Below are 26529 nucleotides of genomic sequence, written 5' to 3' on the forward strand. Positions count from 1 at the left end.
AATCATAGATACCCCGCTTATTATTATGTATAAAAAATCTACTTTTAGCTATTTGTAGATAAAATACTTATGCATAAAAATAAAAAACTGTATAAGTAGTTGAATTGAATGTTTTATAATATGTAAAATTAAACAAATTTCTAAATTCTAATCGATATTTTGATAAGACAGTGATAGGGCTATCTAGAATGATATATGTTAGAGAAACGCGTATAATAGCAATATAAAGATGAGATACTATTTTAACCGCACTTCGACTGCAACGAATTCCGCTTATCGACGAGTTGTCCACGTGTTAAAACTGTGAACTAACAAGCCCCTCCTATTTAGTTAATCTTACTTCGACTAATGCGACTTTCGGTTATCGCCCAGGGGCCCTATGTTAGAACTTGCGAGTGCCAGCTGTCCGGTCGACATGACGTCATATGACATCATTGTGACGTACTACTGGAGTGATAATAACACTCGAGAAAATCACGCTACTCAGACAGCGGCGCTATTCAATGTCACCATACACATATAGGTGTTTCATCGTAATAATTATCTACGGTGAGTACTGCGCGCGGGCGGCATGCCTCTGCGTGTATTGGCTGACGTCACAATTACGTCATGTCGTCTGGTGCCACACGAGTCGATAGTTAGGAAATCGGGGCCCTGATCTTCTTGTCGGACAGTATACCGCTGACCCCCGCTTCTGTCCTTCGGATTACAAAACATCGCAATGCTCAGTTATGAATTGTTGGTTGTAGAATAATAAACCGAAACCAATTTTATAAAAATAGCAATAATGTCGTCAGTAAAGTTATAGATTTACTTTGGCATTACAACTCTTGGTGGGTTTTTATCCCAAATATATTATTAATTCCGTATATCTCAGTGCCGCTTTTCCCAGTTTTCCAATTAATTTGGTAGAGCATGCCTAAATCTCACATGGTGCAATCCAGCCACTACAGATTCAGACAATCAAGACTTCTCTTGTCTCCAGAAGTTGCGTACATAGCTTGTTTTGCTGATTACTCCTCTGGCATTCTATGCACATTGACGATCTAGCGCAGTGTTTCCCAAAGTGTGGTACGCGTACCCCCTGGGGTACGGGAAAAGTTTTGTGGGGGTACGAGCTGCACCGGGCTTTGGATGCGCCTGGTGCAACAAGCATTAATACGACATCAATACAACATTCTTGCTAGAAGGTTTATCGCATGCGGAAGAAGAGCAATTTTATTGTTGGAATTACCTTCAGACGGATTCTTGAAAAACAAATATAAGATCATTCTGGTTGCAAATACAACATGTCTATCCAGTTTTAACAGAGAAGGTCCTGAAATACATCCTGTCTTTTCCAACTTCATATACATATGTGAAGTTGCTTTTACAGCATTTTCAGGCTTTTGGATGTGGAACCGCACCTCAGATTAAAATTAACAACCATGTATCCAAATTATGATGATCTAACTCAGCATAAACAAGTTAGTCCTTCTCATTGATTATAATGCATGTTATTTATAATATAACTTTTATTTATATTTTATTTTTTGTTTATTTACTAAAAAAGGAAAAATAAACATATTTTGATTGTTATTAAAGTATATGCAATTTACGAGGGGTACTCAGTGTTACGAAAATTATAGAAGAGATACACAGATGTCGAAAGTTTGGGAAACACTGACTAGCGTATTGTTGACATTTATATATGCTACGGAATTAAAAAAATATTTTAGATGTCAGTTAGGTAAAAATCTTGGGAAAATATTGATAATTTCAAATACCTATTGACTAGACTTGAAAAGGTGTAAATTTTTTATACCAAAAAATGATTCCATATTTTAAAATTGATATACAATAAGTAGACACCTCGTATCTGACATTCAACATTTTAGATACTTAGGGGGAATTAAAATGTTATACAAAATCAGGAAATCGAATTAAACAAATACAAAAATACTAAATTATTTTTGCACTAAGCGTATTGTTGTTTTTATTTAATTTCATTTAATAGTTTTTCTATAACATTTTAACTCCCCCCTTTCAAAAATGTTGAATTTTAGATACGAGATGTCAACTTATGAGCATCGCTATGATACCAATGTGAAATGTGATTTATATGTCGTAAGTTGTGAGGTTATTTTACATCAATACGCCGGCACTGGTATTGTATTAAGCAGATATTTAATATCCCAAATGATCTCAACCTAGAAACAATGCGGGTCATGGTCTCCAGGGTTGTATTCAGTATTATACGGTTTAGTTAATTATCTCTGTAGTAAGCGTATGTCCCCCCTTCACGTTAGGCCATGCTAGACAACTGGACGCGATCGTCAATGTGTACACGGTACAATGGCATTGTATGGCGCAAAGTCGGCCAACGTTTCAGTAAAAATTCAGTAGGTAAGGCTGTGAATTGAATTTCAGCTGATGGTATGCTTTGGTCACACGTTGCCAAACATAAAGTACCAACTTCTTCATCTTGCCATTCGAGAGAATCTTCCAAGTAAGCGAAAGCCTGGCAGAAGAAGAATGTCCAGGCTCAGAATTCTTCGAGACTGGTTAGACGTCAGCACGCCATTCTTGGTATACCTAAGCAGCAGCAGACAGGGGAAATTTTGCGAAGAAGAAGTTTTAACGGATTGCAATTTCCCAGTATTAAAAAGAATGATAATTACATATTTTTGAGGTTATATTATGATATCATTACTCTTTGGCTAAATATCTATATCAAATGTGAAACAAAGAAAGTTGATTGGAACCATATAAAAATTTCAAAACATACTTGATATAATGATACTTAGTGGCAGAGGCGGCTCTACCTTCAGGGTTCGTAGGGACCATCCCCACATCGTTATCACGTCAAAAATACACGTCCGATATTTTTTATCATTGTCATAATATACTTTAGTACTTAATTAAATGATGAAATGAATTATTGAATTAATTTTATCCATCTAAACCCTTCGCAAGTTTATAGAGATATTTATTATTTATTTATTATACAAACAAAATATAAAGATTATATAATAACATAATGATGATTACGCGGTATTAATTAAATTAAATACGCTCTATTTCACGGTGACACATTTGTACAAATTAAGAAAGCTATGGCGTCTATTTTTCGCCGACCGGGGTCACCCATGTCCCATCCCGTCGCCGTGGTACAAATCTCGTTCTACAAAGTATATGAATGAATGCATTAGCATTAGTATACGCATACTGGGGAGCGAATCAAATACTCCCACGATGAGTAAAACGCTCGCTGTATGTCGTTGTTCAAAACTGATAATGGTTAGTCTATAATAATAATTATTAATATTGTTAATATTTTAAGCACGCTTTTTAGACGTATAATCAATCATATTATTTATTCTGAAAAATTACTCATTTCCTCTTTAATAAAATTATATTATTATAAGTAGCTTGGTACATAATGTATAATATAATAAAGTGTGTAGGTATGTATATTTAATAATTAATGGTTAAACCCCACCACCTAGAATGTCATCAAGCCGCCACTGCTTAGTGGTGAATCCAATTATCAAATTTCGGTGGAGAACGGTTTATAAAGATCAAGACAGACAGCGTACAGTTAACATTAAAAAAATTATCAATACTAATTTTCGGAAGTTAAAATCACTAGCCCCGCCAAGGGATGAGGTCCGTCCGCCCTTATTTGTTGTCCCCGGTACACGGTGTTACATGAGCTTTAATTTATCGAAATTTTGGATCATGTAAAATGTTTTTTGCACACGTTATAACTAATTTTGGTAATTTATTTATACCACTACCTATATAAATAAAAAAGTGCTATTAATATTCCTCTGCGTTGCAGTTAACTCCTTGTTAAAAGTCAAAAGCAGGATCGATTTATTAATGTATATTAGTAAGTGGTATCCAAGAAGTACAAAACGTCCGCAAGGTAGACCTAGAAGCCGCTGGATCGATGAAATGATAAAGTTCTGCGGAAGTACGTGGCAATGCAATGCTAAGGACCGAGAGAAGTGGAAGCAGCTTGAAGAGGCCTTCAGCCAGCAGTCGATAGATTCAGGCTGATGATGATGATGAGTATCTACTAAAGATTAATTTATTGGCGCTACATAACTGTATACATATTTAGACCCGTTTCACATGAGACACCGGTGTCTCGAGACGCCGCATTAACATATTATCAATGAATGGGTGCGTTCAGACGGAGACACTAAAGTCTTGCGCCACGGACATACCGTCCCGTAGGCGGCTCACTCATGAGCCGCCGAGACCCATTGTTTGTATTTCTAATTTTGGACACAAAAATATGCGTTAAGGAAATGGGACTCGTGCAAAAACGTAGAAATGTAACTTTAGCTCTGACGTCAGAGACACATTAACTATTCAGTGGCTATGGCTAGTGGCTGGACACTTCATAGTATGAAATTTGAAAATCCCCATGGGCAAGCATATATATTATATATGATCGCACAAATATAATTTTAAAATGTATATAACTATTAAACAAAATTACACCGCATGCGTCTTTTTCGTACATGGAACACATTTATTAAAAACTACGAATAGTTATTAGAATTGACGAGGTTAAAGGGAAACGATTTTAATGCGATCTCGAATTCTTCATTTCAAATGGTTTCGCCCAAATGTATCTTGGTCTGAATTAGCCGATAGGTTAATTAACTTTGTACGTATATATTTAAAACAAAAAATAACTAATCTTCACCTTGACCACGTCCGCTCCTGGATTGGATATGCAAAAAAAATAATTGAGTTCAATTTGACCGATACTTTTCAATCAGTTATGCAGATATTATTTTTGGCAGCAGGCTAAATCGTAAATCAACAGATGAATTTCAAAGGCTACCACAATAATACAAATTAAATTAATAAACATAAATATGTATCATCTTTTCTTCTCACACATCACTCAAGAGCTATCATAAATTCATAAGCATGTCAGACATTAATTTTTAAATGTGAAACATCAAGAATTACAGCTCGTCTATTCCTAACGTAGTTCAGGATCCCATAGACTTTTCGTATACATAATATGCGGAATGCATTCTGACAATTGGAATAGGTTCTAGGGGTCATAAAGATATATAATGTCGATGTCGCCAGACGATATTAGTGGTCAATTTTTTTTTTATTGAGGTTTTAATTTTTTTCTTATATTCCACCAAAAATTGTTCTGAGTTCTTCAATAAAACCAAGACCGAATCAGGGATTGATTGAAAATGTAATAGTTGTACCATGCCATCGGCATGGTCGTAGAACGGTTCGTCACATTTGAAAAAATAATAATAGCGGGTAGTGCAATGTGTTGTCCAATCCTCCTTGGCTTAAATTGTTTTATTTAGTAGCATTTTTGTATAGAATCACCCAGATTGGTTTCTTTACTATATCTATGCGTATGACATTAGTTTTAGTATTACGGTAAATCCAGAAACAGTGTAGGTTGCATATATAGGTAGGTAAATAAATGAAAAAATAACGATAACCACTAACCACACTAAGTACATATTTATTAAAAAAAAGAAACGACATGTCAAGTATTCAAACTGTTTTAAGTATCATGATCATAGTTTTTACAAACACTACTTACACATTTGCACAATGATATACATGTCAAAGCTGATTTCTTATAACTACATGATAATGTACGGCAGTTAGAATTACATTGGTTAAAAAACATTGACCACTAATATCGCCTGGCAACATCGACATTATATATCTGTGTGACCCCTAGAACCTATTCCAATTGTCAGAATGCGTTCCGCATATTATGTATACGAAAAGTCTGTGGGATCCTGCACTAACGCTAACGGACACCATGTTCGGTTGCATGTCAATGTGATTTACAAGCACTAGTGACTATCGGATCCAAAAAATTGTGAAGTAGGTGACCATTAAATGTAACAAAGTTGATAATCATTCATACAAAAAGGTAAAAGTAGGTAGGTAATTTTTGATTGTTAAAGAGTGATGTCCAACCATTTTGATTATTCGACATCTAAATACTCTCCACTCCAAATTTATGAAATAGCAAATATAAAATATCGATAATTGACTAGTATATAGAAATGACGGCACCCCCCGAACAACGATAAGTGGCACATATTTTGTAAATTGAGTTAAGTATTGAACAATGACAAGTAGATCCCTGTGAACGTTTTAATGAATGATTTATTTTATCCTTCACTTCTAGATGATGCTGTACGGTTTTGAAAACTGCTTTATCCATGAACAACGATAAGCATCACAAAGATGGCGGATGTTAGTGGTGTGAGCTTGTCATCTAGTGGCATAAATCAATTAAATCAAGGAAGATTTACATCGAAAATTGAAGTATTGTCAAAAGGAAAAAAAAATAATTAAATAAATGCAGAAATATGAAGATTAACATTGAAAATTGGAGTGATATCAAAAGGAAAAAAAACTGAAAAATGCCGGGAAACTTTCCTGTAAAAATGTTTGATTAAACGTTTTTCTTCATTCCTCAATTTATCGAAATGTACCCCGTATCGCTGTTCGGGGGGTGCCTTCAAATGTTATTTTATTAGAGATTCGAGACCCAATAAAATTGTTCCACAGGCGAATTTTTTTATAAGAACACATTAAAGTGAACGAAATTAAGATGGAATTCTAGTATATTCATTGTGTATAAGGAAACTTTAAATATATTAGCGGGGTACCAAGCGCCGGCGTGATACCGGCTAGGATGTATGAGTATTGAATATATTATAATAAGAGGTAGTATGACCTACTTAGGATCGAACATTGTAATGTATTGTAATCTAATGTAATATTATTACATTATAGTACTTAGTGTATTTATCTAAATATATTATAATTATAGTAACTTGTGATAACTACCTATGAATGTCGCTTCCTAGCGATAACAGCACTGGCGGTCACTTTCAGCTTGTATCGCGCTTAGTAGGTACCTATCGGTTGTAGTATCAATTAAAAAGTATTAAGTAATATTATGTTCAAAAAGCCAATTACCATTTTCGCTCCTAATCGAAGTATATGGGCTTCCATGAAGTGCATGTAATATTAACAGACTTTTTACGAGGACTAGTTGTTAGGCATTAGCCCAACCCATTAGGTCATTCATTATACTAGATCAAATACACATTGAAAAAACAACATGTAATTTTTTTGGTCAAGTGTGAGTTAGAACATGCGAGCCACGGATTCCTATTTATACAGAGCGCGTTCTACCAACTAGATTAACGACGGAGATAAGTATATATTTTCAAATATATATTGATTTTTAACGACTTTTTTTAGGTTTTGTGAAAACAGCTATCATTTTGTTATTCTTTTTTTTAACATAGGTTGAGCCAAATATGTTGTTTGTTCATGTAGAATAATGGCAAAGGTAGAGTGTGGTAGATCACTGCCAATTTTGGTACTGGATAGTCGGCTTGAAGTTGGACAAGCCTTTTCTATACTTACATAATAATTCAAGGATTTATATACTATTAGAAACATGATTTTAAAACTCTATGCTTGCACTAGGAAAAAAAGAATTCCATTTTCCCGAACAAAACCGTGGACCATTTTTAATTTAGTAGGCGATTTACAAATCTATAACAGGTACTATTATGTTATTGTACATTTTGCGGTTATAATGTTTGCATCGCCGGTGGAATATGAACCATTTTTCGACGAATTTTAACAGCTTCTCGATGTAATTATAGCTATATAATTACCATCTTAAAATGATTAATGTTACAGTAGGTACTATTAATGGTTAAGGCCAGTTTCGTTTGATTAAAAGACATATTGTCAATTCCGCTAAGCCAATGGCGCTCCATCAAGAATGTATAGTCATAATGATGTGTTGCATACCTATATTATAAATAACTCACTTGTCTATCAGATGGATTTATAAAGTTACGATACTGACGATTCACGGTAAAACCAAAGTGACGTAAATTCACATTACAACAATGCTATGATGCCATGTAACGATGCTATAGTTTTTTGTATTTGCATTTAAATGCAATGAGGAAAATCTACACTGTGTTTAATGCGGTTTTCATGATAGTTTCCTAATGTTATATTTATCTAATAGAATATAATACATGCTATATAATAATTATCTTAGAAATTGCGGTATCATTTGTTTTTTTTTTCAGAGGTACAGAACTAACTTTCCATGCCATGCCATGCCATTTGGCAGGGCAATAGAGGTTTTCGATCAAAGATTATTCCATTTGTGTGAGGTAACGTTGATGTATAGTTTCTTAAGATATTAAGTGAAAAGATATTTAATAAATATATTAAAACACACGTAGTTACTGGGAATCAAATACATTGAATGCCTACTTTTCATAATCGTAGGATAGTTATTATTCTGGTCTCGACAAAGTTTTATATATATGCAGATATTTGTGTTTTTTGATAATATGGATTTACCTAATGTCTAAACTGTCGTACTTACTTAGCCTGTAGTACTTATGATTCTAATTTTAATTTCGTCACTCTCATATTGTTAATGGTTAGTAAAATTAATTTATACGTATTAAGTTTATCGGCACAGGTAATATATTATGGTATACATAAATAAGAAAATTGTATTATACTCGTATGATGATAATATACGTTATATTGAGCGATGTTTTGACAAGGTGCTATAGTCTGCTCAATGTGTTGTAAAGAATATGTATAGTCAACGCAATTACACTGTAATTAATGACTCTCTCAAAGTAATATAAATCAATATTTTTTTCTTATTTCATGTTTTATTATTTAAACGCGTTTTGATTAATAGTATTTAAAAAATGAACTTTTAAATGTATGCAGTTTGTAACCACATCGCAGCAAGATGTAAGTCACATGTAACTCATTAAGCATTCATTAGATCATTAATGATCTTTTTCAAATTTGTATTTAATAAAGAATATTACAGTTTAAAATTCTATATTTAAATGTATTTTCCAAATCCAATATTAAATATCAATAGATCTGCTGAAATATTAGTATTCGTTCATACCAACACTGGATCTTAAAATTTCGCTCGTTTCAAATTTGAAGACGGCAATAAATTAACCAACAAAATTATTTATTGTAAAATACAAAAATAGAAATTAAACCCTGGAAACATAAAAGCCATTTTTTAAACTTTACTTAAGTATATACAATATTTTACGCAGTGTAATATCGTGTTTTATACAATAATATTATTAAAAGTAATACTATAAAACATTTGATAAAAGATCTTTTATAGTATAGGTATATTTATATATAGCGGTATTTGTGAGATATACCTAAGTAATGGTAAAGTGTATAGAGAAGACATTACGTTTCACTTTCATTTAGGGAAAGTAATCATACATTTTCTGGTGCAGATAGAAATATCAATACAATAATAATTATAACCTAATAGTTTATTAATGATTGTGGCATGTTACTTATCACTTCGATAATCATGGTAAACACACGAACTAACAACATATACTATAGACTGAGAGTATTATAATAATTACAACTTTATTACGTTATGGATTTTCTGGTAGTTAATAGATTTGTTCATACCTATAATAAGTTTATAGAAAAATCTAATATTGTTTCTAGATTAGCTTCTTAGCATTTAACGACTTATGTATTTAATAATTTTATAACAAATAGTTATTTCTTCCAAGCCATAACATCTGGGGAATAATAATGTTAGGGCTTAATCATATATATTTTTTTACACAATGCTTTCATGACCACAAGCGTTTCCTGGATCGTGGCAAATCTGTTGCGGTGGAGAATTAACAGCGGTGGACAATCGGCAGCTCAAATGTACCTGCATTGTGAAGCTGATAAATGATTAACACACTTACATAATATGCGGCCCATATGTTGAATTATTAAATTATCTATATATTATTTGACTTGATTTATCTACCCATCTGTATTTAACGCAGCGGTGCAGACACACTATATCTCTCTTTGTCAGCCAAAGGTACGTACAGCCAACAAGAAGCCGTCTCTCTTTGACGCACGTAAATTTGCATGCGAAATATTTTGTGTCTTTGTTGTGCGATCGCATAAATATAACACCCCATCACATCCCTCTCATGTGCACTACACTTAATCGCTTATTCACGTATACCTATGTATTTCGCTTAAACGCTTACTCGCATAAAATATACCGGCTTTATTGAAATATATATATATACCAATCTACATTGGTATTTAAATCAACGCGTTCTTTAGTTATGAATATTGTTATTCTAAATTGGTTTGCTTATGTTATGTATATAATATTATTGTTAAGTAAAGTAGTAATAAAGGTGGCACTACAAACACTATGCGAAGTATAATTTTTTGTGACTTGGAAAGTCTCAGGAGTAGTTACATAAGACTGAGATTGCCATGTGCTTAAATGTGCTTTGACTGAATTTACATGACTTTGATGGGACAGAGGAGTACGTAGAGGCAAAAATTATTTATATAATATATATTTATATTTATATAATTAATATAAATTAAAATATTAAAAATTGTAATAAGTAACAAAAGCTAATACAAAACTGATACAAAAACGCTGAAAAGTCAAAGTGAAGACATCTTCACCTTAGCAGTATGACCCCGAATTTTTTTTGACAACATAATAAAATATAAAGCCTCAATTACATTGAGCTTCTTTGCGAGCTGTTTATTGGCGAATTTAAATGCGGGCGATTCAGCTACTGCGATTTGATGATTACACATAAAACTTTCCATTCGCTGAGAAGCCACAACCCAGCGACTATTTTGACAGAACGTAGTTTGTTTTTTTACCGGGAGGTTGGTACTGCGCTCTACTGCGCAGACGCAGTAGGCCCACACGCCGGCGTGTAGCGTGTAAAGTTGACCGGCTTTCAACTTTTCTCGGTGGAGTGTTTACAACCTGCTTATTAGCTTGTTCGATGATTACACTGGGCGACTTTACAGGCAGATTGTAAATTCGCCAATAAACAGCTCGTAAAGAAGCTCAATGTAATTGACGCTTAAGTAATTTTCGAGGGAGTCTAACAATTATAATTAATTTTTATCGATGCTTATAAAAAATGGGCTATAATCGATTTCGCGAAGAAAGCAGTTGTCATGTTTTACAGCGCATGTATTTGAGATTAATAATATTATATCAATAATTTCAGAAATAATATTTTTTTTGACTGTCTGATAATCAGGATTTAAAGTGGATATCAAAAAATTTTAACTGAAGAACGGATAGAAGGACATTCGCATTTAGTATTAGGAATTTTGAAGACAGTTCGATTTTCGAATCAGACGATTGTTCGTGCAGATTGGTAATAAGTTCATTATTTTTTTCTTTTATTGGTAGCTCAAAAACGAAATGGTGGCTCGCGTTCTGTTGCTTTGATTACATAACCTACGCACGCATTTCTTCTCAGTGTTGTATATGATTATTGATCTCAAAAATATTAGTCAATGTATTGCTTTTAGCTGTCTACATACAATTATCGACAAAGTATCTTTCCACTGGTATTTATAGCTAAAATTAACATCAAAATGTCTGCATTGATATGGAAATATGTGAGTTGCACGAAATGCCAAAATTAAGTCGAAATTAATTATAACACTATTAAATCCTATGAATTTTAGCATCGGAGGCGTATTTTGCCAATATATGCACACATAATCATGTATCTCATGAGTCTGAAATGGTGAAATGGCATAGTATAAGATGTGTCAAAACGTGAAATGCAAAGTCACTTTTAACTAACTTAATCAGTAGACCAGAGATCTTTTTTTTACTTCAGTTTCATACATGTATGCTCTATCTCTATATAAAAGGTTTTTCTTTTAATATCTTTGGTGGGTATTGATAGATAATTTGGCAGCAAGAGAAAACAGACGGTGATGAACACTCAATAATATTTTATCATATCGATATGTTTTTTTTATAAATCATGTTCATTTCAAACCTCGTACTTGCGGCCCTGAACTTAAAGTTGAATTTGGCCCAAAGTCTGAAAAACTTCGCCGATCCCTGATTTAGAATATTAACTTTTTATAGTTCTGCTAACAGTAAAAACTTGATTTTAATAATTGAAAACTCAATAGGTATACATTGGAATTTATGTTATTGTATATTTTTTCTCTCATTTGGATATGTGCCGCTTTTTGATTGAGGCCTATATACATAAATTACGATGGGAAAATTATTATAAAATTTATATTTTTAAACATAATTTCTGAACATATCGTAATCAATTAAAGAATAAGTTCTTTCTCAGATCTATATGAAAAATCTAAAATACTATAAAACCTGTACACATAATATATTATTTATTTATAAACGGCGCATGTACATAAGTATTATGAAAGATATCATTTAAAATACAACAGTAAAATAGAGTGCAATAATAATAACATTTTATAGTTAGGTAGAATATAATAAATAACAATATACAATCAATTTTCCGTAAATTTGAAATAATAAAAATTGAAAGTACACGAAGGTTCAAATAGACTATATGACGATCGGGCACATATATGCTAAGAGCGTTTTAGTGTCTATGTTCAAATCTATCCCATTCCGACATATTATACATACATATTGTATGAGAGCTATGACATCGTATTTACACTCTGTGACACAGGACGCCAACATAAGAAACGGGTTTTTCGACATATATATGACCGATCGTCATAGAGTGTGTTTGAAGCATAGTCTGTTTATTGGAAGCCAGGCGGGAACAGCGGCAATTTTCATGCAGATTTCGGCAAAATTCAAGAATTCAAGAATGATAATCTAACCTAAAAAATAATCCAGTATATCGACTATTTTTAAAGTTTGTTTGCCGCTGGCTTCCACTTAATAAACAAGAACCAAAGTACAATATCAGCAAATTCAATTATTATAAAATCATGTTGCGTAAGTTGACAACAAAAAAAAACATGTATTGCAGTGTTTGAGTGCCTGAACGGTGGTATTGAACATGTCAATAGAAGAAATAATATTCGAAAGAGAGTGAATCGTTAGTATTGAATAAAAAATAGAGAAATTGGCTTAAAATAATTGCAAGATAAAAAGAACTTTTTATATACAACGTTTTTAAATTTTCTGTTGAATCATATAAACTTGACAATTCTATGTATTAATAAATACTTTTTTTTGTACTTGATACAAATAAGTACTGAATAAATACTATAGAATACTGAAATGTCATTTTGACATATTTTCATATTGATTTCAATAGTAACGCACGTATATATTAATAATTTAGTTGCTAGGATCTCTTAGTAACCAATAATAGTGAGGAGTAAATATTACTTTTAACGATTTTTTTCCGAAACATACAAAACAGAATTAACTGAAAATGAATTCAATTCTGCTTAAAGATGGCCAAAAGGATTAAACGAATGCATTGTCGTCGTGTTCTGATATATTCAAAAGTTTCAAATATCTAGCTAGTCGGAAAGTTAGTTAATAATCTTGGACAAACAAGAAAAAAGTTGTACTGAACACACAAGAAAAAATCTGTACCGGACAAACAAGAATACGAGCTAATAAAAACGTGGTAAAATCAACGTTTTGTCTGCCTATTGAGGACACGAAACTTGATCAATGGACACACTCAACAATGTTGGGAGCAGTCGATGATTGAATTAATTTACAGTTTTAAACATAACATAACCCACAGCTATTCGTCGTCTTAATTTTAACGTGGATATATTAGTTATCTCTACCAAATTATTGTAGACAATAGATAATAATAATAAAACGTAAATATTTACGTTGAAATCTTTTAATGATTTGGATGTGAACATTGTTTGTTTACATACATAACATAATTTGTTTTATAATATTATTTGAGTGTTTAATAGATAATAATACAATTAGTTAGAGGCTCAACTAGATAGCATGCATTCCTATTAGATAATTTAAAAATATTATGCAAAAACTCATGCTTCCTGTGATTAGCGGCATATTCCCGCAAAAATATAATAATTATATTATCACGCATTTATGTTAATTAGATTCGAATTTTAAAATTAAAACCTACCTCTAGTCTTTGTGTTGCCACTTTGTAATTCACACAAAATAATTCTGCACACAATATCGAAACTGGTAATACAGTATATAACTAATCAAAAGCGATATTATTGTTTGTGTTAATTCCGTGAGAATTAACCGTGGAAACACAATGAAATAACACACACACCGGCACACGAGGTCGGGCTTGTCAAAACTCAAAGCACGAGCGACCCGCCAGCCAGGATGACTGTCTCAGTGGAGTGTCGTAATAAACTGGTTGGTGGTTCCTCGTGTTCATTCGATCAAGGTAAAGGCTGACCATTATAACATAGTGGTGGGTGCTCCATCATCAGCTGTTTGCTTCAATAATCGGCGTGCGCTGATGACGTCACATGTTGCGATGGCCATGGCCAGTGCGAGTGCGATATCGCTAATAACGATCGATCAATACAATCGATATTGGAAAAAAAATATTTTACTACCGCAAAATCAATCGTCTAGGGCCGAATTGGAAATATGCACATAAGTCAATAAATGAGATATATAATATCGTGATTAAAAAAAAAGTACCTATTAAAGATTCAATAACTTCTTAAATACTAAAAACACGCTTATATAAAACAAAATACGGTGTGTTATATTTCGTGAATAAAGTTGTGATTATATTGAGATGCACGTCGCGTCCTATCACGCTGTCACGGTGACAAATTTAGTCTATGGTTTTGTCATTTTGCAGAATATTTTGAACGAACATGATATCTGTAAATGCAATGATGGAGTAACCTAGTTACGAGTCTATGTAAATTCAATAATATTTTGAACATAACCCAACCCGTAGACCATAGATAATATACAAAATTCGGTACAGTTCGGTTATGAGGAATACAGCTGAAAACACATTTTGAAAATACCCGATATACTGGATTATTTGTTAGTTTGGGTTAGTTTAGGTTAGGTTAGGTTAACCTAACAAATAATCCAGTATATCGGCTATTTTCAAAATGTGTTTTCCGCTGTATTCCTCATAACCGAACTGTACCCAAAATTCTTATAGAAAATACATAGTGCCAACCGCAAAAAATAAAAAACACGCAATTTTAAGATGATTCGAAAATGTCTAGTCATGTAGAAAATGATAAAAAAATATTGAGTCATGAGATGAACTCATTGTTGTTCTGATTGTTGTTGTTGATCTGTTTAGTAGATTTTGCTTACTGACAATGTTCGTTTAAAGGTTCAAAATGTGATACGGAATGGGAGCATCAGTCTGATAACATTCTAAACACCAATTAAAACGACATTACACACTTTTTTCCCGTAGCGGAAGTTTACTGTGATGTCACGTGATAGTATGTGACATGCACCTCAATATATTTCGCGCTTAAGAGTGTTTAATGGTTCATTGATTCTAAATTCAAAATCAACCAAAATTTATATGCTCACATACAAGACCTGTTAATTTCAGTCGTATTACCAGTTATTGATTAGGTATACTTAAATGCAATATACTAAACCATTAATAATTAATGACCACACTATAATATTAACGAATGTTGAGATGATGCAAACTCACCACTATCCATTACCAAATCATTAAATTTAGTCATTTGGATTATATTAATTTTAAAAATATTTGTTTTTGCACCATCTTAATATCACCAACAGTTCACTTAAAACTCACACGTTCATATAAAGTATCAGAATTACCCCAGCATATCGGTTTTATTTTATTTCTCACGATATGACTTTGAAGGACAGTGGCGTTTTTGCTTTTATACAACTCAATTATTGTAGAACACGTTAATTAGTATGAACGAAATATGTAATCGAAAATCTTCATTTATTGTGAATAGGATACCATATTGCATTCTAAGAATATACAATAACTAGCACTACGATCGGAATTCGCAAGTTCGTGCCGCGGACTGACTATAATATACATGGCCTTAGGTCACATAATACACAGCGGAACTATAGTAGCCACGCGCACATGATAACTTGTTGTGGGTGCGACAGGTTGCAGTGACCATCAGTGGATGTAGGTACCTGCAAATCAAGCGTTATTCACTATATTCATAGCGTGGAGTGTCTGGGTATGGAAAGCTTATGGCAGTGGTACCTAAATATGGACGGTGAGTTCGAAGCGTATTTGAAGGTCTGTAATGCAGTCCGCAGCGTATGGTTGTGTAATAAATATTTTGTCCATTATTTACTACTCTGACCATGCTCTATATGCAGCAGGCTTTATGAATAAATGATAGGTGTTTTTATACAGCATCGATAATAATTGTCTATACCTATTGAATATAGGGACAAAATTGAAATGATAGTAATTCTGGATATCATCGGCGGGTTAGTGTATATAAATGTTGTATGTCAAATTTTTTTGTGTGTTCTGAGGGATTTGAATGTAAATGATTCGAATCAAATGAAAATCGAATGGAAAATATATACATATATTGTGTAGGTATGTGAACAAGATTTCCCTCTGATTAGAGACGGGCAAATCAGCGAGAGCGTCGACAGCTTCAAATAGCTGAGGGTACACATCACGGGAGATAGGATTTCACAGAGAGAGCTCGTTAATGGGAATGGCTGGAGCAACATTCAACTCGATGCGGAGTATCTGGGACTCACGATTTTACTTGGTCAAAATCAAATGCTTGCATTCTGACGTTGCTGCTTTACGGTAGCGAATCATGGCACCTTACGAAGGCTCAGAGCAACCGTATACTGAGCTTCGAAAATAAATGTTTGGTCGGATACTGGGTGTGTGGTGGTGTAAGTTTAGGAGTAACGAGGAGATAAGAGAACGCACCAAGCAGCCTTTCATCACGTTGGATCTGGCTCGGCCACGTGCTGCGGATGCCAGAAGAGAACTTCAACCTGGCTTGCCTAGTCTTCAAGCCAACTGGATTCCGGCGTCCTGAAAGGCAGCTAAATACTATCTATAGTGTATGCGGCGTAGCTACGGGATGCTGGTTTGACCTGGAACGAAGCAAGAAGATTGGCAAGCGACATGGATTCTTGGAGGCACCGTGTGGTGTCCATATGCTGCAACTAAGGGGCGAATTTGGCCAAAGAAGAAGATTTGAATAAGATGATATTTCCTTAAATACCCTTATTGAATGAACAATGTCTTTATAGCATAAAGTGTACCATGTAAATGTTTTTTTTGTACAATTAATGATTAAATTTTGGTAAAAACTGGGCATACGATAATATCTGTGCACAACGACTAACCCATCGTTACGGTCTCGTGGGATATTCGTACCTTGAATAGAATTTTGGTTTTCACCATATCAAAACAATTAGTATTGTTTCCAGTGGATTGGTGTCATTGCATGTTCTATTGACAAAAATAGACGATTATAAAAATGTACCTACCTAATTAGCTTCACTATTTTGGGATAACATTGATATTATTGATGTAAGTACAAAATGGTTTAGATAATAATATGGTAAAACGATTTGGTTGCGTGGTTGCATAGACATATTATAAAAAAACTCTTCTCATTATTTAAATAATATGTAAAATCAAACCTACATAAAAAATGTAAAAACAAACATTGTTTAAATCCAAATATTTTTGCAGAATATCTTTGACTCTTCACTTAATATTTGACTCAACAATTTTGATTTGGGAATAATAATAGTTTGATCGTGAAACTATATTGTAAGCAGTTGTCGCTTTCGACCTAGATCCAGCCATTGTCACGATAGTGATGGAATATCGTAATAAAATCTGTTAAAATCAAGATTTTGACCAATTACCAATGCCACATTATATATTATTATACAATACATATTGTGACTAAATATTATTGTTATCTCTAATTTTACAATATTTTCGCGTACTTTTATTTTAGAAATATGACTGAGCTTTTTTGCAGTCACAATTCATAATACCTACTAAAGCTCAAATCGATATAAATAAAATAGATTTAAAGTTAAGTCAGAGTATAATACCAATTGGGAGAGTACTATTTAATGTATGGCTGGACAGGTCTTGATGACTATAATTTATTTTTGAGGTAGAAAAATTATTTGAAAGGCAAAAAGGGCGTTAGGGACGTTATGGAAAATCTTAGTTATTTGTGGGTATCAGTCTAGAATTAGATTGTTTAAAATGTTATCTTCAGCGTTCCAAAAGTGCGTCAATAAAAGTTATTTCGTTTAGTACCTAGTGAAAAATATATTATGAAAAACCCAATATTTTTTTAAATTGGAAATAAGATTTTCACTTGGCGTTGTTTCTAAATCGTGAAAATCGCATAACAGATCAACCCGAATCATTCGAAAAGCAACCGCTACCTAAAACATTGCGGCTGCATTGCGGTTGCAAATTCCGTGTTTGGCATCATACCAATGCGTTAGTATCGCAGCCAAAGACTACATAATTATATTTCTGCACCAGATGTAAAATAGTACTTAATAATATTAATATTTTCTGCCAAATATTCTATAACTTTTATGAATTAAATATGGAAAATATACGTAGGTACAATATCATTTTCAGAAATACTATAACTTTTACTCACTTCACGTAAAATGTATTATAATTATATGAAAACGAGATGGCAGTACAGGTTGAAGCCATAGATAGACTAAATACAAATGTCAAAATGACAGAAAACATAATGTTCAATACTCAACATAATACTACTTGTCTATATCTACATATATGACTACCTTTAGACCGTATGTCCGATAAAACGGAAAATATACGGACCAGATCAATAAGCTTTTCAGTCGTCGCCATTTATATTCTCATTGCGGGGGTGGCGGCTCTCGTGGTGCAGTACGTAGAGCGCTTGCCTTCCACCCGAGAGGTTCTGGGTTCGTTTCCCGGTCAAGACACAATTTTTATGTGTTTTTCTCAAAACCTGGATGTTTTTGATTATTCAAAATTACTAACAACCACCTTGTACGAAAAAGAAAAGACATGGTTATTAATAATTCTAAAAAAAAGAAGCTATATGTGCGGTGTGAATAAAATGTACTCAACTGTTTCATCGAAATTTGCATCAAATGTTTCGTTGCAAATTCGCACGCAGGACGCAAGACGATCGCGCAAGTTTGCTCTTTCCCGTTTGATACTACAAGCGTCATAGGTCAAGCGAAGCGAAATATGCGTAGCTGCGAAAACGCAGCGGTGAGTGTCTGCCTTTATAGAAAATTTTTGACTGATTCATGAGCTGGAGAATTACATGATTTAGCCATAACATTTACAACATACTTTATATGAAAATAACTAACAGATTTACACGAAATTAATTTTATTATTTCGACAGATAAACATTAAATTATTCAGAGTTTTCATAATATATTATGATGACAAATAGGAAACAAATTAAATATTCAATTGCACGTTTTGTTCCAAAATTGGATAAATATTTTTTGTCAACCTATGACTCGTCTGGCTTTATCATCTTGCACTTTGATTTTAAGAGTATATAGGTATATTTGAATAATTCTATAGTGACACAATGGGCGATTCGCAGGTGTATAAGTTTGTTTGCTACAATGTTTGTTTCGATGCTAACAAACAACGCCGATACAACCACGAATCGCATTTGCAGTGCCCATAATGGCACTGTAGAATGTTTTTAATACATTACTCATTAATTAGGTAGTAATCATTGATATACTATGCACATACCTTTTCGTAATGTTAATGGTGTTAGCTGAAAATTCTTGATGGAAAGATATTAGGTACATAATCTGTACCTGAGAGCCAGTAGGTAGGTATATATTAAGTTAAAAAAGACAATAACAATAATTTCAGGAAACTTTTATTTAAAAATCAGTTCATTAATGTCAATAGACATACAGCTTTGTGGTTTTAGGAATTTCTGGTTTTTGTTATGAAAACTCAAACGGTAAATTGTATCTTAAAAGATTTATGATAATTTAGATGCGAAATACCTTCATCACTCACTGTCGGCAAAATTATATTTAAACTAAACTGTCTCTGAAGTACATATATTCATTATTACAATAAAATAACATTTACAACACACATTTAGCGCGTGAAATAAATTAATAATCAACAAATTTATGTGAATTAAGGAGATACTACATAGGTACCTTGTTGTATTCAAATTTGGCAATTAATTTGTCGTTCTAAACCTAAACAGTGGTTCTTAAGGTGTGCGCTGCGACTAATCCCCATGGAGTGTGAATGAATGAATAATTTCAGACAATCTTAATTCAATACGCTGATCCACGGTCACCATGATTCCCATTGTTGCGTCATTAAAATGTTTCTTCTCACGATTTTTTTTTTGACAGCACCTGTTTTATTTGGCGTAGTAACTATTTCAAAAATACTTTCGAAAAGAGTAATTTGAGATTTTCACCTAGATTTAAGATCTGAGATAAATGACAGAAGCTCACTGTGTCTAGTTTGATTTTCATGATTTGAGAAATATCGTGAACGACGTGCTCACCAATCCCGCTAACTTCTTTTTACCATGCCCAGACCAACACATATCTGTCCGTGAACAATAATTAATAAACATTGTATATAGTATATATAAACTATTTAAGATGTTCATTTGCATTCCGCCGAGAAATGAAAACATGTGCAAATCAGTGACCCACGGTCCGTACATGCTGTGGATCCATATGATAGAATAAGTAACCATGAAACTGTTGGATCACTACTGTGGTGTTCGATGTGTGGGTTGAGGATGATGATAATGAAGTCTACGATGTAGCAGGGTGAGATTTATTAGCAGCGTATCGGTACAATAGTATATTATACAATGATAGTACATATAAATCTACTGAGATAGTTACGAGCTTGGATTCGAGTGACATTTAGATAAATTATTCTTCGTTAGTTATACAATAAAAAGTAATACATTAACATTAAATTCTGGTACATAATCATATTGGACTAATTATAGAGTCAGCGTTTTAAATCGTGTAGCGAAATGAAATATTAATTATTATTACAGTCGTAAGAAAATATGATACCACAAAAATGATTATTCGGCTAATACACCGTAATGATATAATGTGCTGTGATATGATGTAATAATATACTGTATCTAATATTGCCAATCAACTTGCTGATCTAGCTAAGAGTTGTTTGCTAGAAATTGATTCGCTGGGAATATATTACTGCAGAGTAATTTGATACATTAAACAATAGATATCTGATCGCTATTATTCTGCAGTTACAAAACCAATAAATAATTTTAATAACATACTAGTTTCCCTGTAATCTTCGTATGAGAGAAAATGTGATGTGGTGTGGGACTTGCTGTGTGATTCCCGCTATTTTAAGATAGCGTTGTTTGTCAACGTATAATTTTATAAGGAACTATTGACAGAACCACTAGGTAGGTACATACATTTGTTTTGAAAATCTGTTATTCAGTAGAAATAATGTATATAAAAAAATTTAAATATCCGGCATGACGAAAAACCTTAAAGGTACCTATCTCAAAACACCCCTTGTAATTTTAATATAGGCAGGTGCATTTTGAAGAGCATGACGCTTGATCTCAAAAGACACCGCATGCTATTAGTGAAAATAATATACTGACGAACAAGCAAGTGCGGTTTATATGGTATTTGGTTTATTGTTTCAGTGAAAGTAGCGACGTGTAACCTTGTGATTATTATGTTGTTGCATTAAAACGTCCACATTTTATGAAGTGAGCTGATTTTAGGTTCCCCATCACACCACATGTGTACAGCCGTGGATGTGTAGTACTGTCTGAAACGTGTCTGAATGAAAAGATTTTACGTTCTTACTATAGGACGTCGAAAGGACAAAAAGAGAAATGAGTGGATAAGGAAGCAGACAAGGGTTTGCGATGTAATAGAGTTCATTAAACGCCTCAAATGTAAATGGGATGGATACGTAGCTCGAAGAAGACACAATCGTTAGACAAATTTAGTCATCCAGTGGTATCCAAGAGGTACAAAACGTCCGCAAGGTAGACCTAGAGGCCGCTGGATCGATGAAATGATAAAGTTCTGCGGAAGTACGTGGCAACGCAACGCACAGGACCGAGAGAAGTGGAAGCAGCTTGAAGAGGCCTTCATCCAGCAGTGGATAGATTCAGGCTGATGATGATGATTCTACTATCCCGATTCGGAGCCGCATAGGAGTGAGTGAACCATAAATCTGTATTCTCTAACTATATTCAATTTGATAGCAATAAATGTGGGCATGCCTTGAGTTTAAAAAATGTATATCATCCGCGTGCATGTGTGTAGAGGCAAAAGTTTACAAACTATTGTATAATGCTGTCATATTATATACCTATATTGGCATGTATTAGGATTTAGGGGTACCGTGAAAAAACTTTATTCACTATAAGGGCGCAGTAATATAACGAAATAGTTTGAAAACTGCTGGTTTCAGTTAATCTAGGTACAAGCATTAGTAGGTAGGTACCTACTTACATAATTGAATGTCATAATATTAAATTCGTTTCAGAGCTACATAAATAAATTGATAAGTAATGATTTGTGGTTAACCGCTCTTTTAATAATTTCAAAGAAAACACGTTGTTTTGAAAAAGTCATTCAAGGACATTTTTAGAAACCTTCAAGTAAAATTGCTGCTTCTGCTAAAATTTCAATACATCATTTTGATATCAAATAAATCTACAAAATATACAAATAATACCTACAGTAAGTCGTTTTTATACAACAAATTTCTATAACGATTTTAGAAAAAGTTGAATTGATAACTATAGAAAAAATAATTGATGGCATGGCAACATGCATTGCATGAGTAGATTTTAGTGATGTTGGTTACTACATGGTTGGAGCGGATCCTTTTTTGAGTTGCTTCGCTCCAGCTCCGCTCCCGGACCTAATACTTTCTTTAGCTCCGCTCCTGGTTAAAAAGTATTATATGTTGGTATAGAAATGTTTAAAAAATAAGTAGTTTTGAAATAAGGTTTATTATTCGTCCATTTCATTACCTATTGATTCTATTAAACAAAATTTGCGTCAGCAAATCGTCTTTCATTATCATTATCTATTCTGTCAAAAAAGCTGAGGTAAAAAAACATCCGAAGCAGTGGAGCACTACAAATTTTCGGTGCTACGGTTCCGCTCCTGCTCCGAGCTCCGCTCCAATTCTCTGCTGGATACTTGCTTGCGTGACATTATTTGCGAATTTATCCTAATTTTTCTTCCGCTTCTTCTTTGAATGATCAAAGATCAAAAACTGAGGGGCGGATATGAATCCGCTCCTCAGTTAAAGCATAATATGGACCGTGTCCGGAAAATTGTACGTATGCAGTTCGGCGTATCGCAGTACAGCATTGAGATAGTGTTGTTCGCAGTGACATTCCGTGGGTGTAGGCAGATTGAGCGTCGCTTGGGGGTGGCAGTTACTTGAAGGGCGGAAAATCGAGGAAAATCATTTGGAATATATGGAAATCGCTACATAAACTTAGTAATAATGAAAATATCTTTCCATTCAAAAAATCAGCTCACTGGTTTTATCGGGTTCACGATATCTAGTTGACTTCCGTTGCCCTTCAACGTCCTTGGTGACCAGAAACCGGAGGCCACACATGCAGATTTGCGATTAGTCTGATATTTTGTTGGTAATGTATCCATACAACACATTTCTTAGATATTGGACTCATGAAAGGATGATAAAAAAATGAGGCGGCATTTGGCGCTGCCTAGGGGCGGCATTTTATTTAGGGACGTCACTGTATGTTCGTGGAACATTTCACATGAATCGCTACCGTAAAGTATCACTGTTAGAGTGCAAGTGGCGAATAAGTGGCATTTGGTTCCATGTAAGCCGTTCCTAGACATTCTGTATTGAGTTTTCTATGTAGTCATCAAATAAAAATTATATATTTTTGGCTGGTAAGGCTTTTTTATAATCTCAGTGTGCCTCTGGTAAATAATCTCAGAAAAACATGTATGACTTAGTAGTAGTCTTAGACATTTCGGTGTTTTTTTTAGTTTTTCCGAGCTGCCAATGAAAAGTGTCCCTATCAGAACCATCCATGTGGCTTGGCACGCATATGTTTTTTCATTGTGTCAAGCAATGCGTTATTGTCACCGGCCCAGCAAATCTTTCATCGTGATCGTGCATCAGCGCATTGAATTAAGATTGTCTGGATTATTTTTCAAACGTTAAGTTAACAATAATATTCTACATAAAGATGTTGAAGAAAATGGTATTGTACCATATTCTTTTAGCATTGTAATTTTTAAAACACAGTTATTAATAATGTACGTGTTTACCTACTAATAACTAATACAAAGAGGTTCAGATTTCGGAATTTGTAACGTAAAGCAGACTCTTCAACACGTCATACACACGAAATGCAAAGTGCATCTGATTTCTAATTTTAGATTGTGCAAGTAACCTCATTAGTTAAATTGTTCGATTACGATTTCGGATTGTTCTAGAAATTTCGACTTTAAACTCACATTGCAGTAAATAGCGCCATATAACAAACTAAATCTAAATAAATAGAAGGACTCTTAAACGTTATTTCTGTTATGCCATATGAAATTAATTTGCAAGTGCATGAAGCATGGATAAGTTGGTAAATTCCACAAATATCAAGATCGCTCAGTTGTCATTCCGTTTACATAAGCAATGGAGTCCATTTTCTAGTGCAGTTATAAATGGTTTTACAGAAATTTTACATGATTTTTCAAATACATAATAATGCCGAAACGTAGTTTTATTGTGTGCGTATCTACTTAACGTGACGAATTCGTAATTTGCAAATGAACATGTCATAGCAGTAGCGTAAAGTTCTCTGCAAATGAAACTGCATTGCGAAGTTACTTGTCGCTAACTTAATCAGTGGACCAGTGGTTCTTCTTATTGCTTAACATTTATATATTTAGGCTCCGTCTCTTCTCTATATAACCTATATGCCTGGCCCCCACAAAAGGGGGGCTGACAGGGCTCTAGCCTGGGGCCCGGCGTGGCCAGTTAGGTGAGATATAGGTACATACATCACAATACATTGCTGTAATAGTAAGCGGAAAAAGTCACCTGCGGCGCTTTATATATATGAAAAGAATATTTACATAATATACAATTAAAATTTGATTTGATAGTGTTAAATGATAATTCATGTGTAGAATCTTATTTTATAATTATTTTTAGTGTGTATTCCTGTCTATAAAAATGTCTATTTATCCAATATGTCGAAGGGTTACTTGGCCATCACACAGGCCAACAACTCAATAAATCAACAGGATTCATTTAAAAATACAAAAATCACTAAAAATACATGAAACACCCTTAATTTGACCTCAAACCTGGCGTTCCGCGGAATACCATTTGGGGAACACTACTGTAAAAAATCACACTGCCCTTCACCTTAGCGATAGGTAGGGGGCCCACCAAACATCCTGGTCTGGGGGCCCGCTTCCGGATGTAGGGGCCATGCTTATATGTACATATCAACATCCAGTGAATTGACCCCTATCGGGTATTATGTTGCAACTCGTTTCTGGGAGTTTCATAACTATGAGTAGCTTCAAATTAATCTAATAATATTAGGTACGTTTTATATTATATGTTGCTTCCTGTATAAATTTAATTAGCTGTAAGATTTTTAGGCGTCTGTAATCGGCCTTCGGGATATTGTCAATTAATCGATTCGGCAACGTGATGCGTGCTACGGATACTTCAAGCTTGGCCTGCATGTTTTCAAGCCTATCCACTAAATAGGTACAATGTGACATCCACACGGTGTATAATGAGCTACGATGTATTAGATTATTGTGAGCTATGTAATGTAATAATTATTAATACGTTCATAGTTCTGTTGATCACGTCTAGACAGAAGTAACCACTGCTAGTACCTATGTATTATGGTGTGTGACGTTTGTAATTGATAAATAATGATTAACACTAAGCCAAGACGCACATTGAAAATCGTCTTCGATGTTGATATATTCCACCCACGCGAGGACGAGTTTTATAGGTGGACGTTGTTTTATATATTCTTAAAATAGGGTCATCTTAGCTCATTCTGTGTGCTTCCATGCTTTATAATTTTTGTACCTGAATACTTTATATACTGTATTTATTTGTGATACTGCATATATATTTATTTATTTATTTACACTGTCTTAATAAGTACTATTTCTTTGCATTTAAATGTCATGTTGTAAACGTCTTAAATTTATAATTTGTAATGTTAATTGTATGAGGAAAAATGAATTTGAATGGGCGCGACATTCAATTTTCTTCCGTGCGCATAGACGAGGCCATGCCGGGACAGTGACGTCAGACGGAAAGCCAACATGAATGAAAAAGTGGAACATTTCGGTATTATACTTCAGCTGTATGTTGAGTAAATTTGTTGCGTGTGACAGTATATTTATTATCTATGGTGTGACACCAGCTGTTTTCTTTCAAACTAAAATGTTTCAATCATTGCGGTTTGCTGCGGTACATTTAGTTAAACGTGTTTTATGAATGCCAACAAAATCAGATCTACATATTCGACGTGTTGCAGTCAGTCGAGACAAGTTTAGATGTGCCAGCCGCCTTATAAACATATTGGTAATGAACGACGAACTGC

The 26529-nt window shown here is 33.7% G+C and overlaps 1 protein-coding gene across 1 annotated transcript in view; it reads right to left on the reverse strand.

Moving 5' to 3' along the window:
* Positions 1–14247, reverse strand: part of LOC147073819 (scoloptoxin SSD14-like) — a 76785-nt gene extending 62538 nt beyond the window's left edge. Inside the window, exon 1 of the mRNA XM_085944461.1 lies at positions 14001–14247. The gene's annotated coding sequence lies outside the window, so the exon portion shown is untranslated. The remainder of the gene's footprint in view (positions 1–14000) is intronic.
* Positions 14248–26529: the final 12282 nt, after the last annotated feature.

The sequence above is a fragment of the Rhyacophila brunnea genome, unplaced genomic scaffold (genome assembly GCF_057557595.1).
Source record: "Rhyacophila brunnea isolate RB1 unplaced genomic scaffold, BYU_Rbru_1.0 scaffold_17, whole genome shotgun sequence".
In the NCBI taxonomy this organism is placed as follows: Eukaryota; Metazoa; Arthropoda; class Insecta; order Trichoptera; family Rhyacophilidae; genus Rhyacophila; species Rhyacophila brunnea.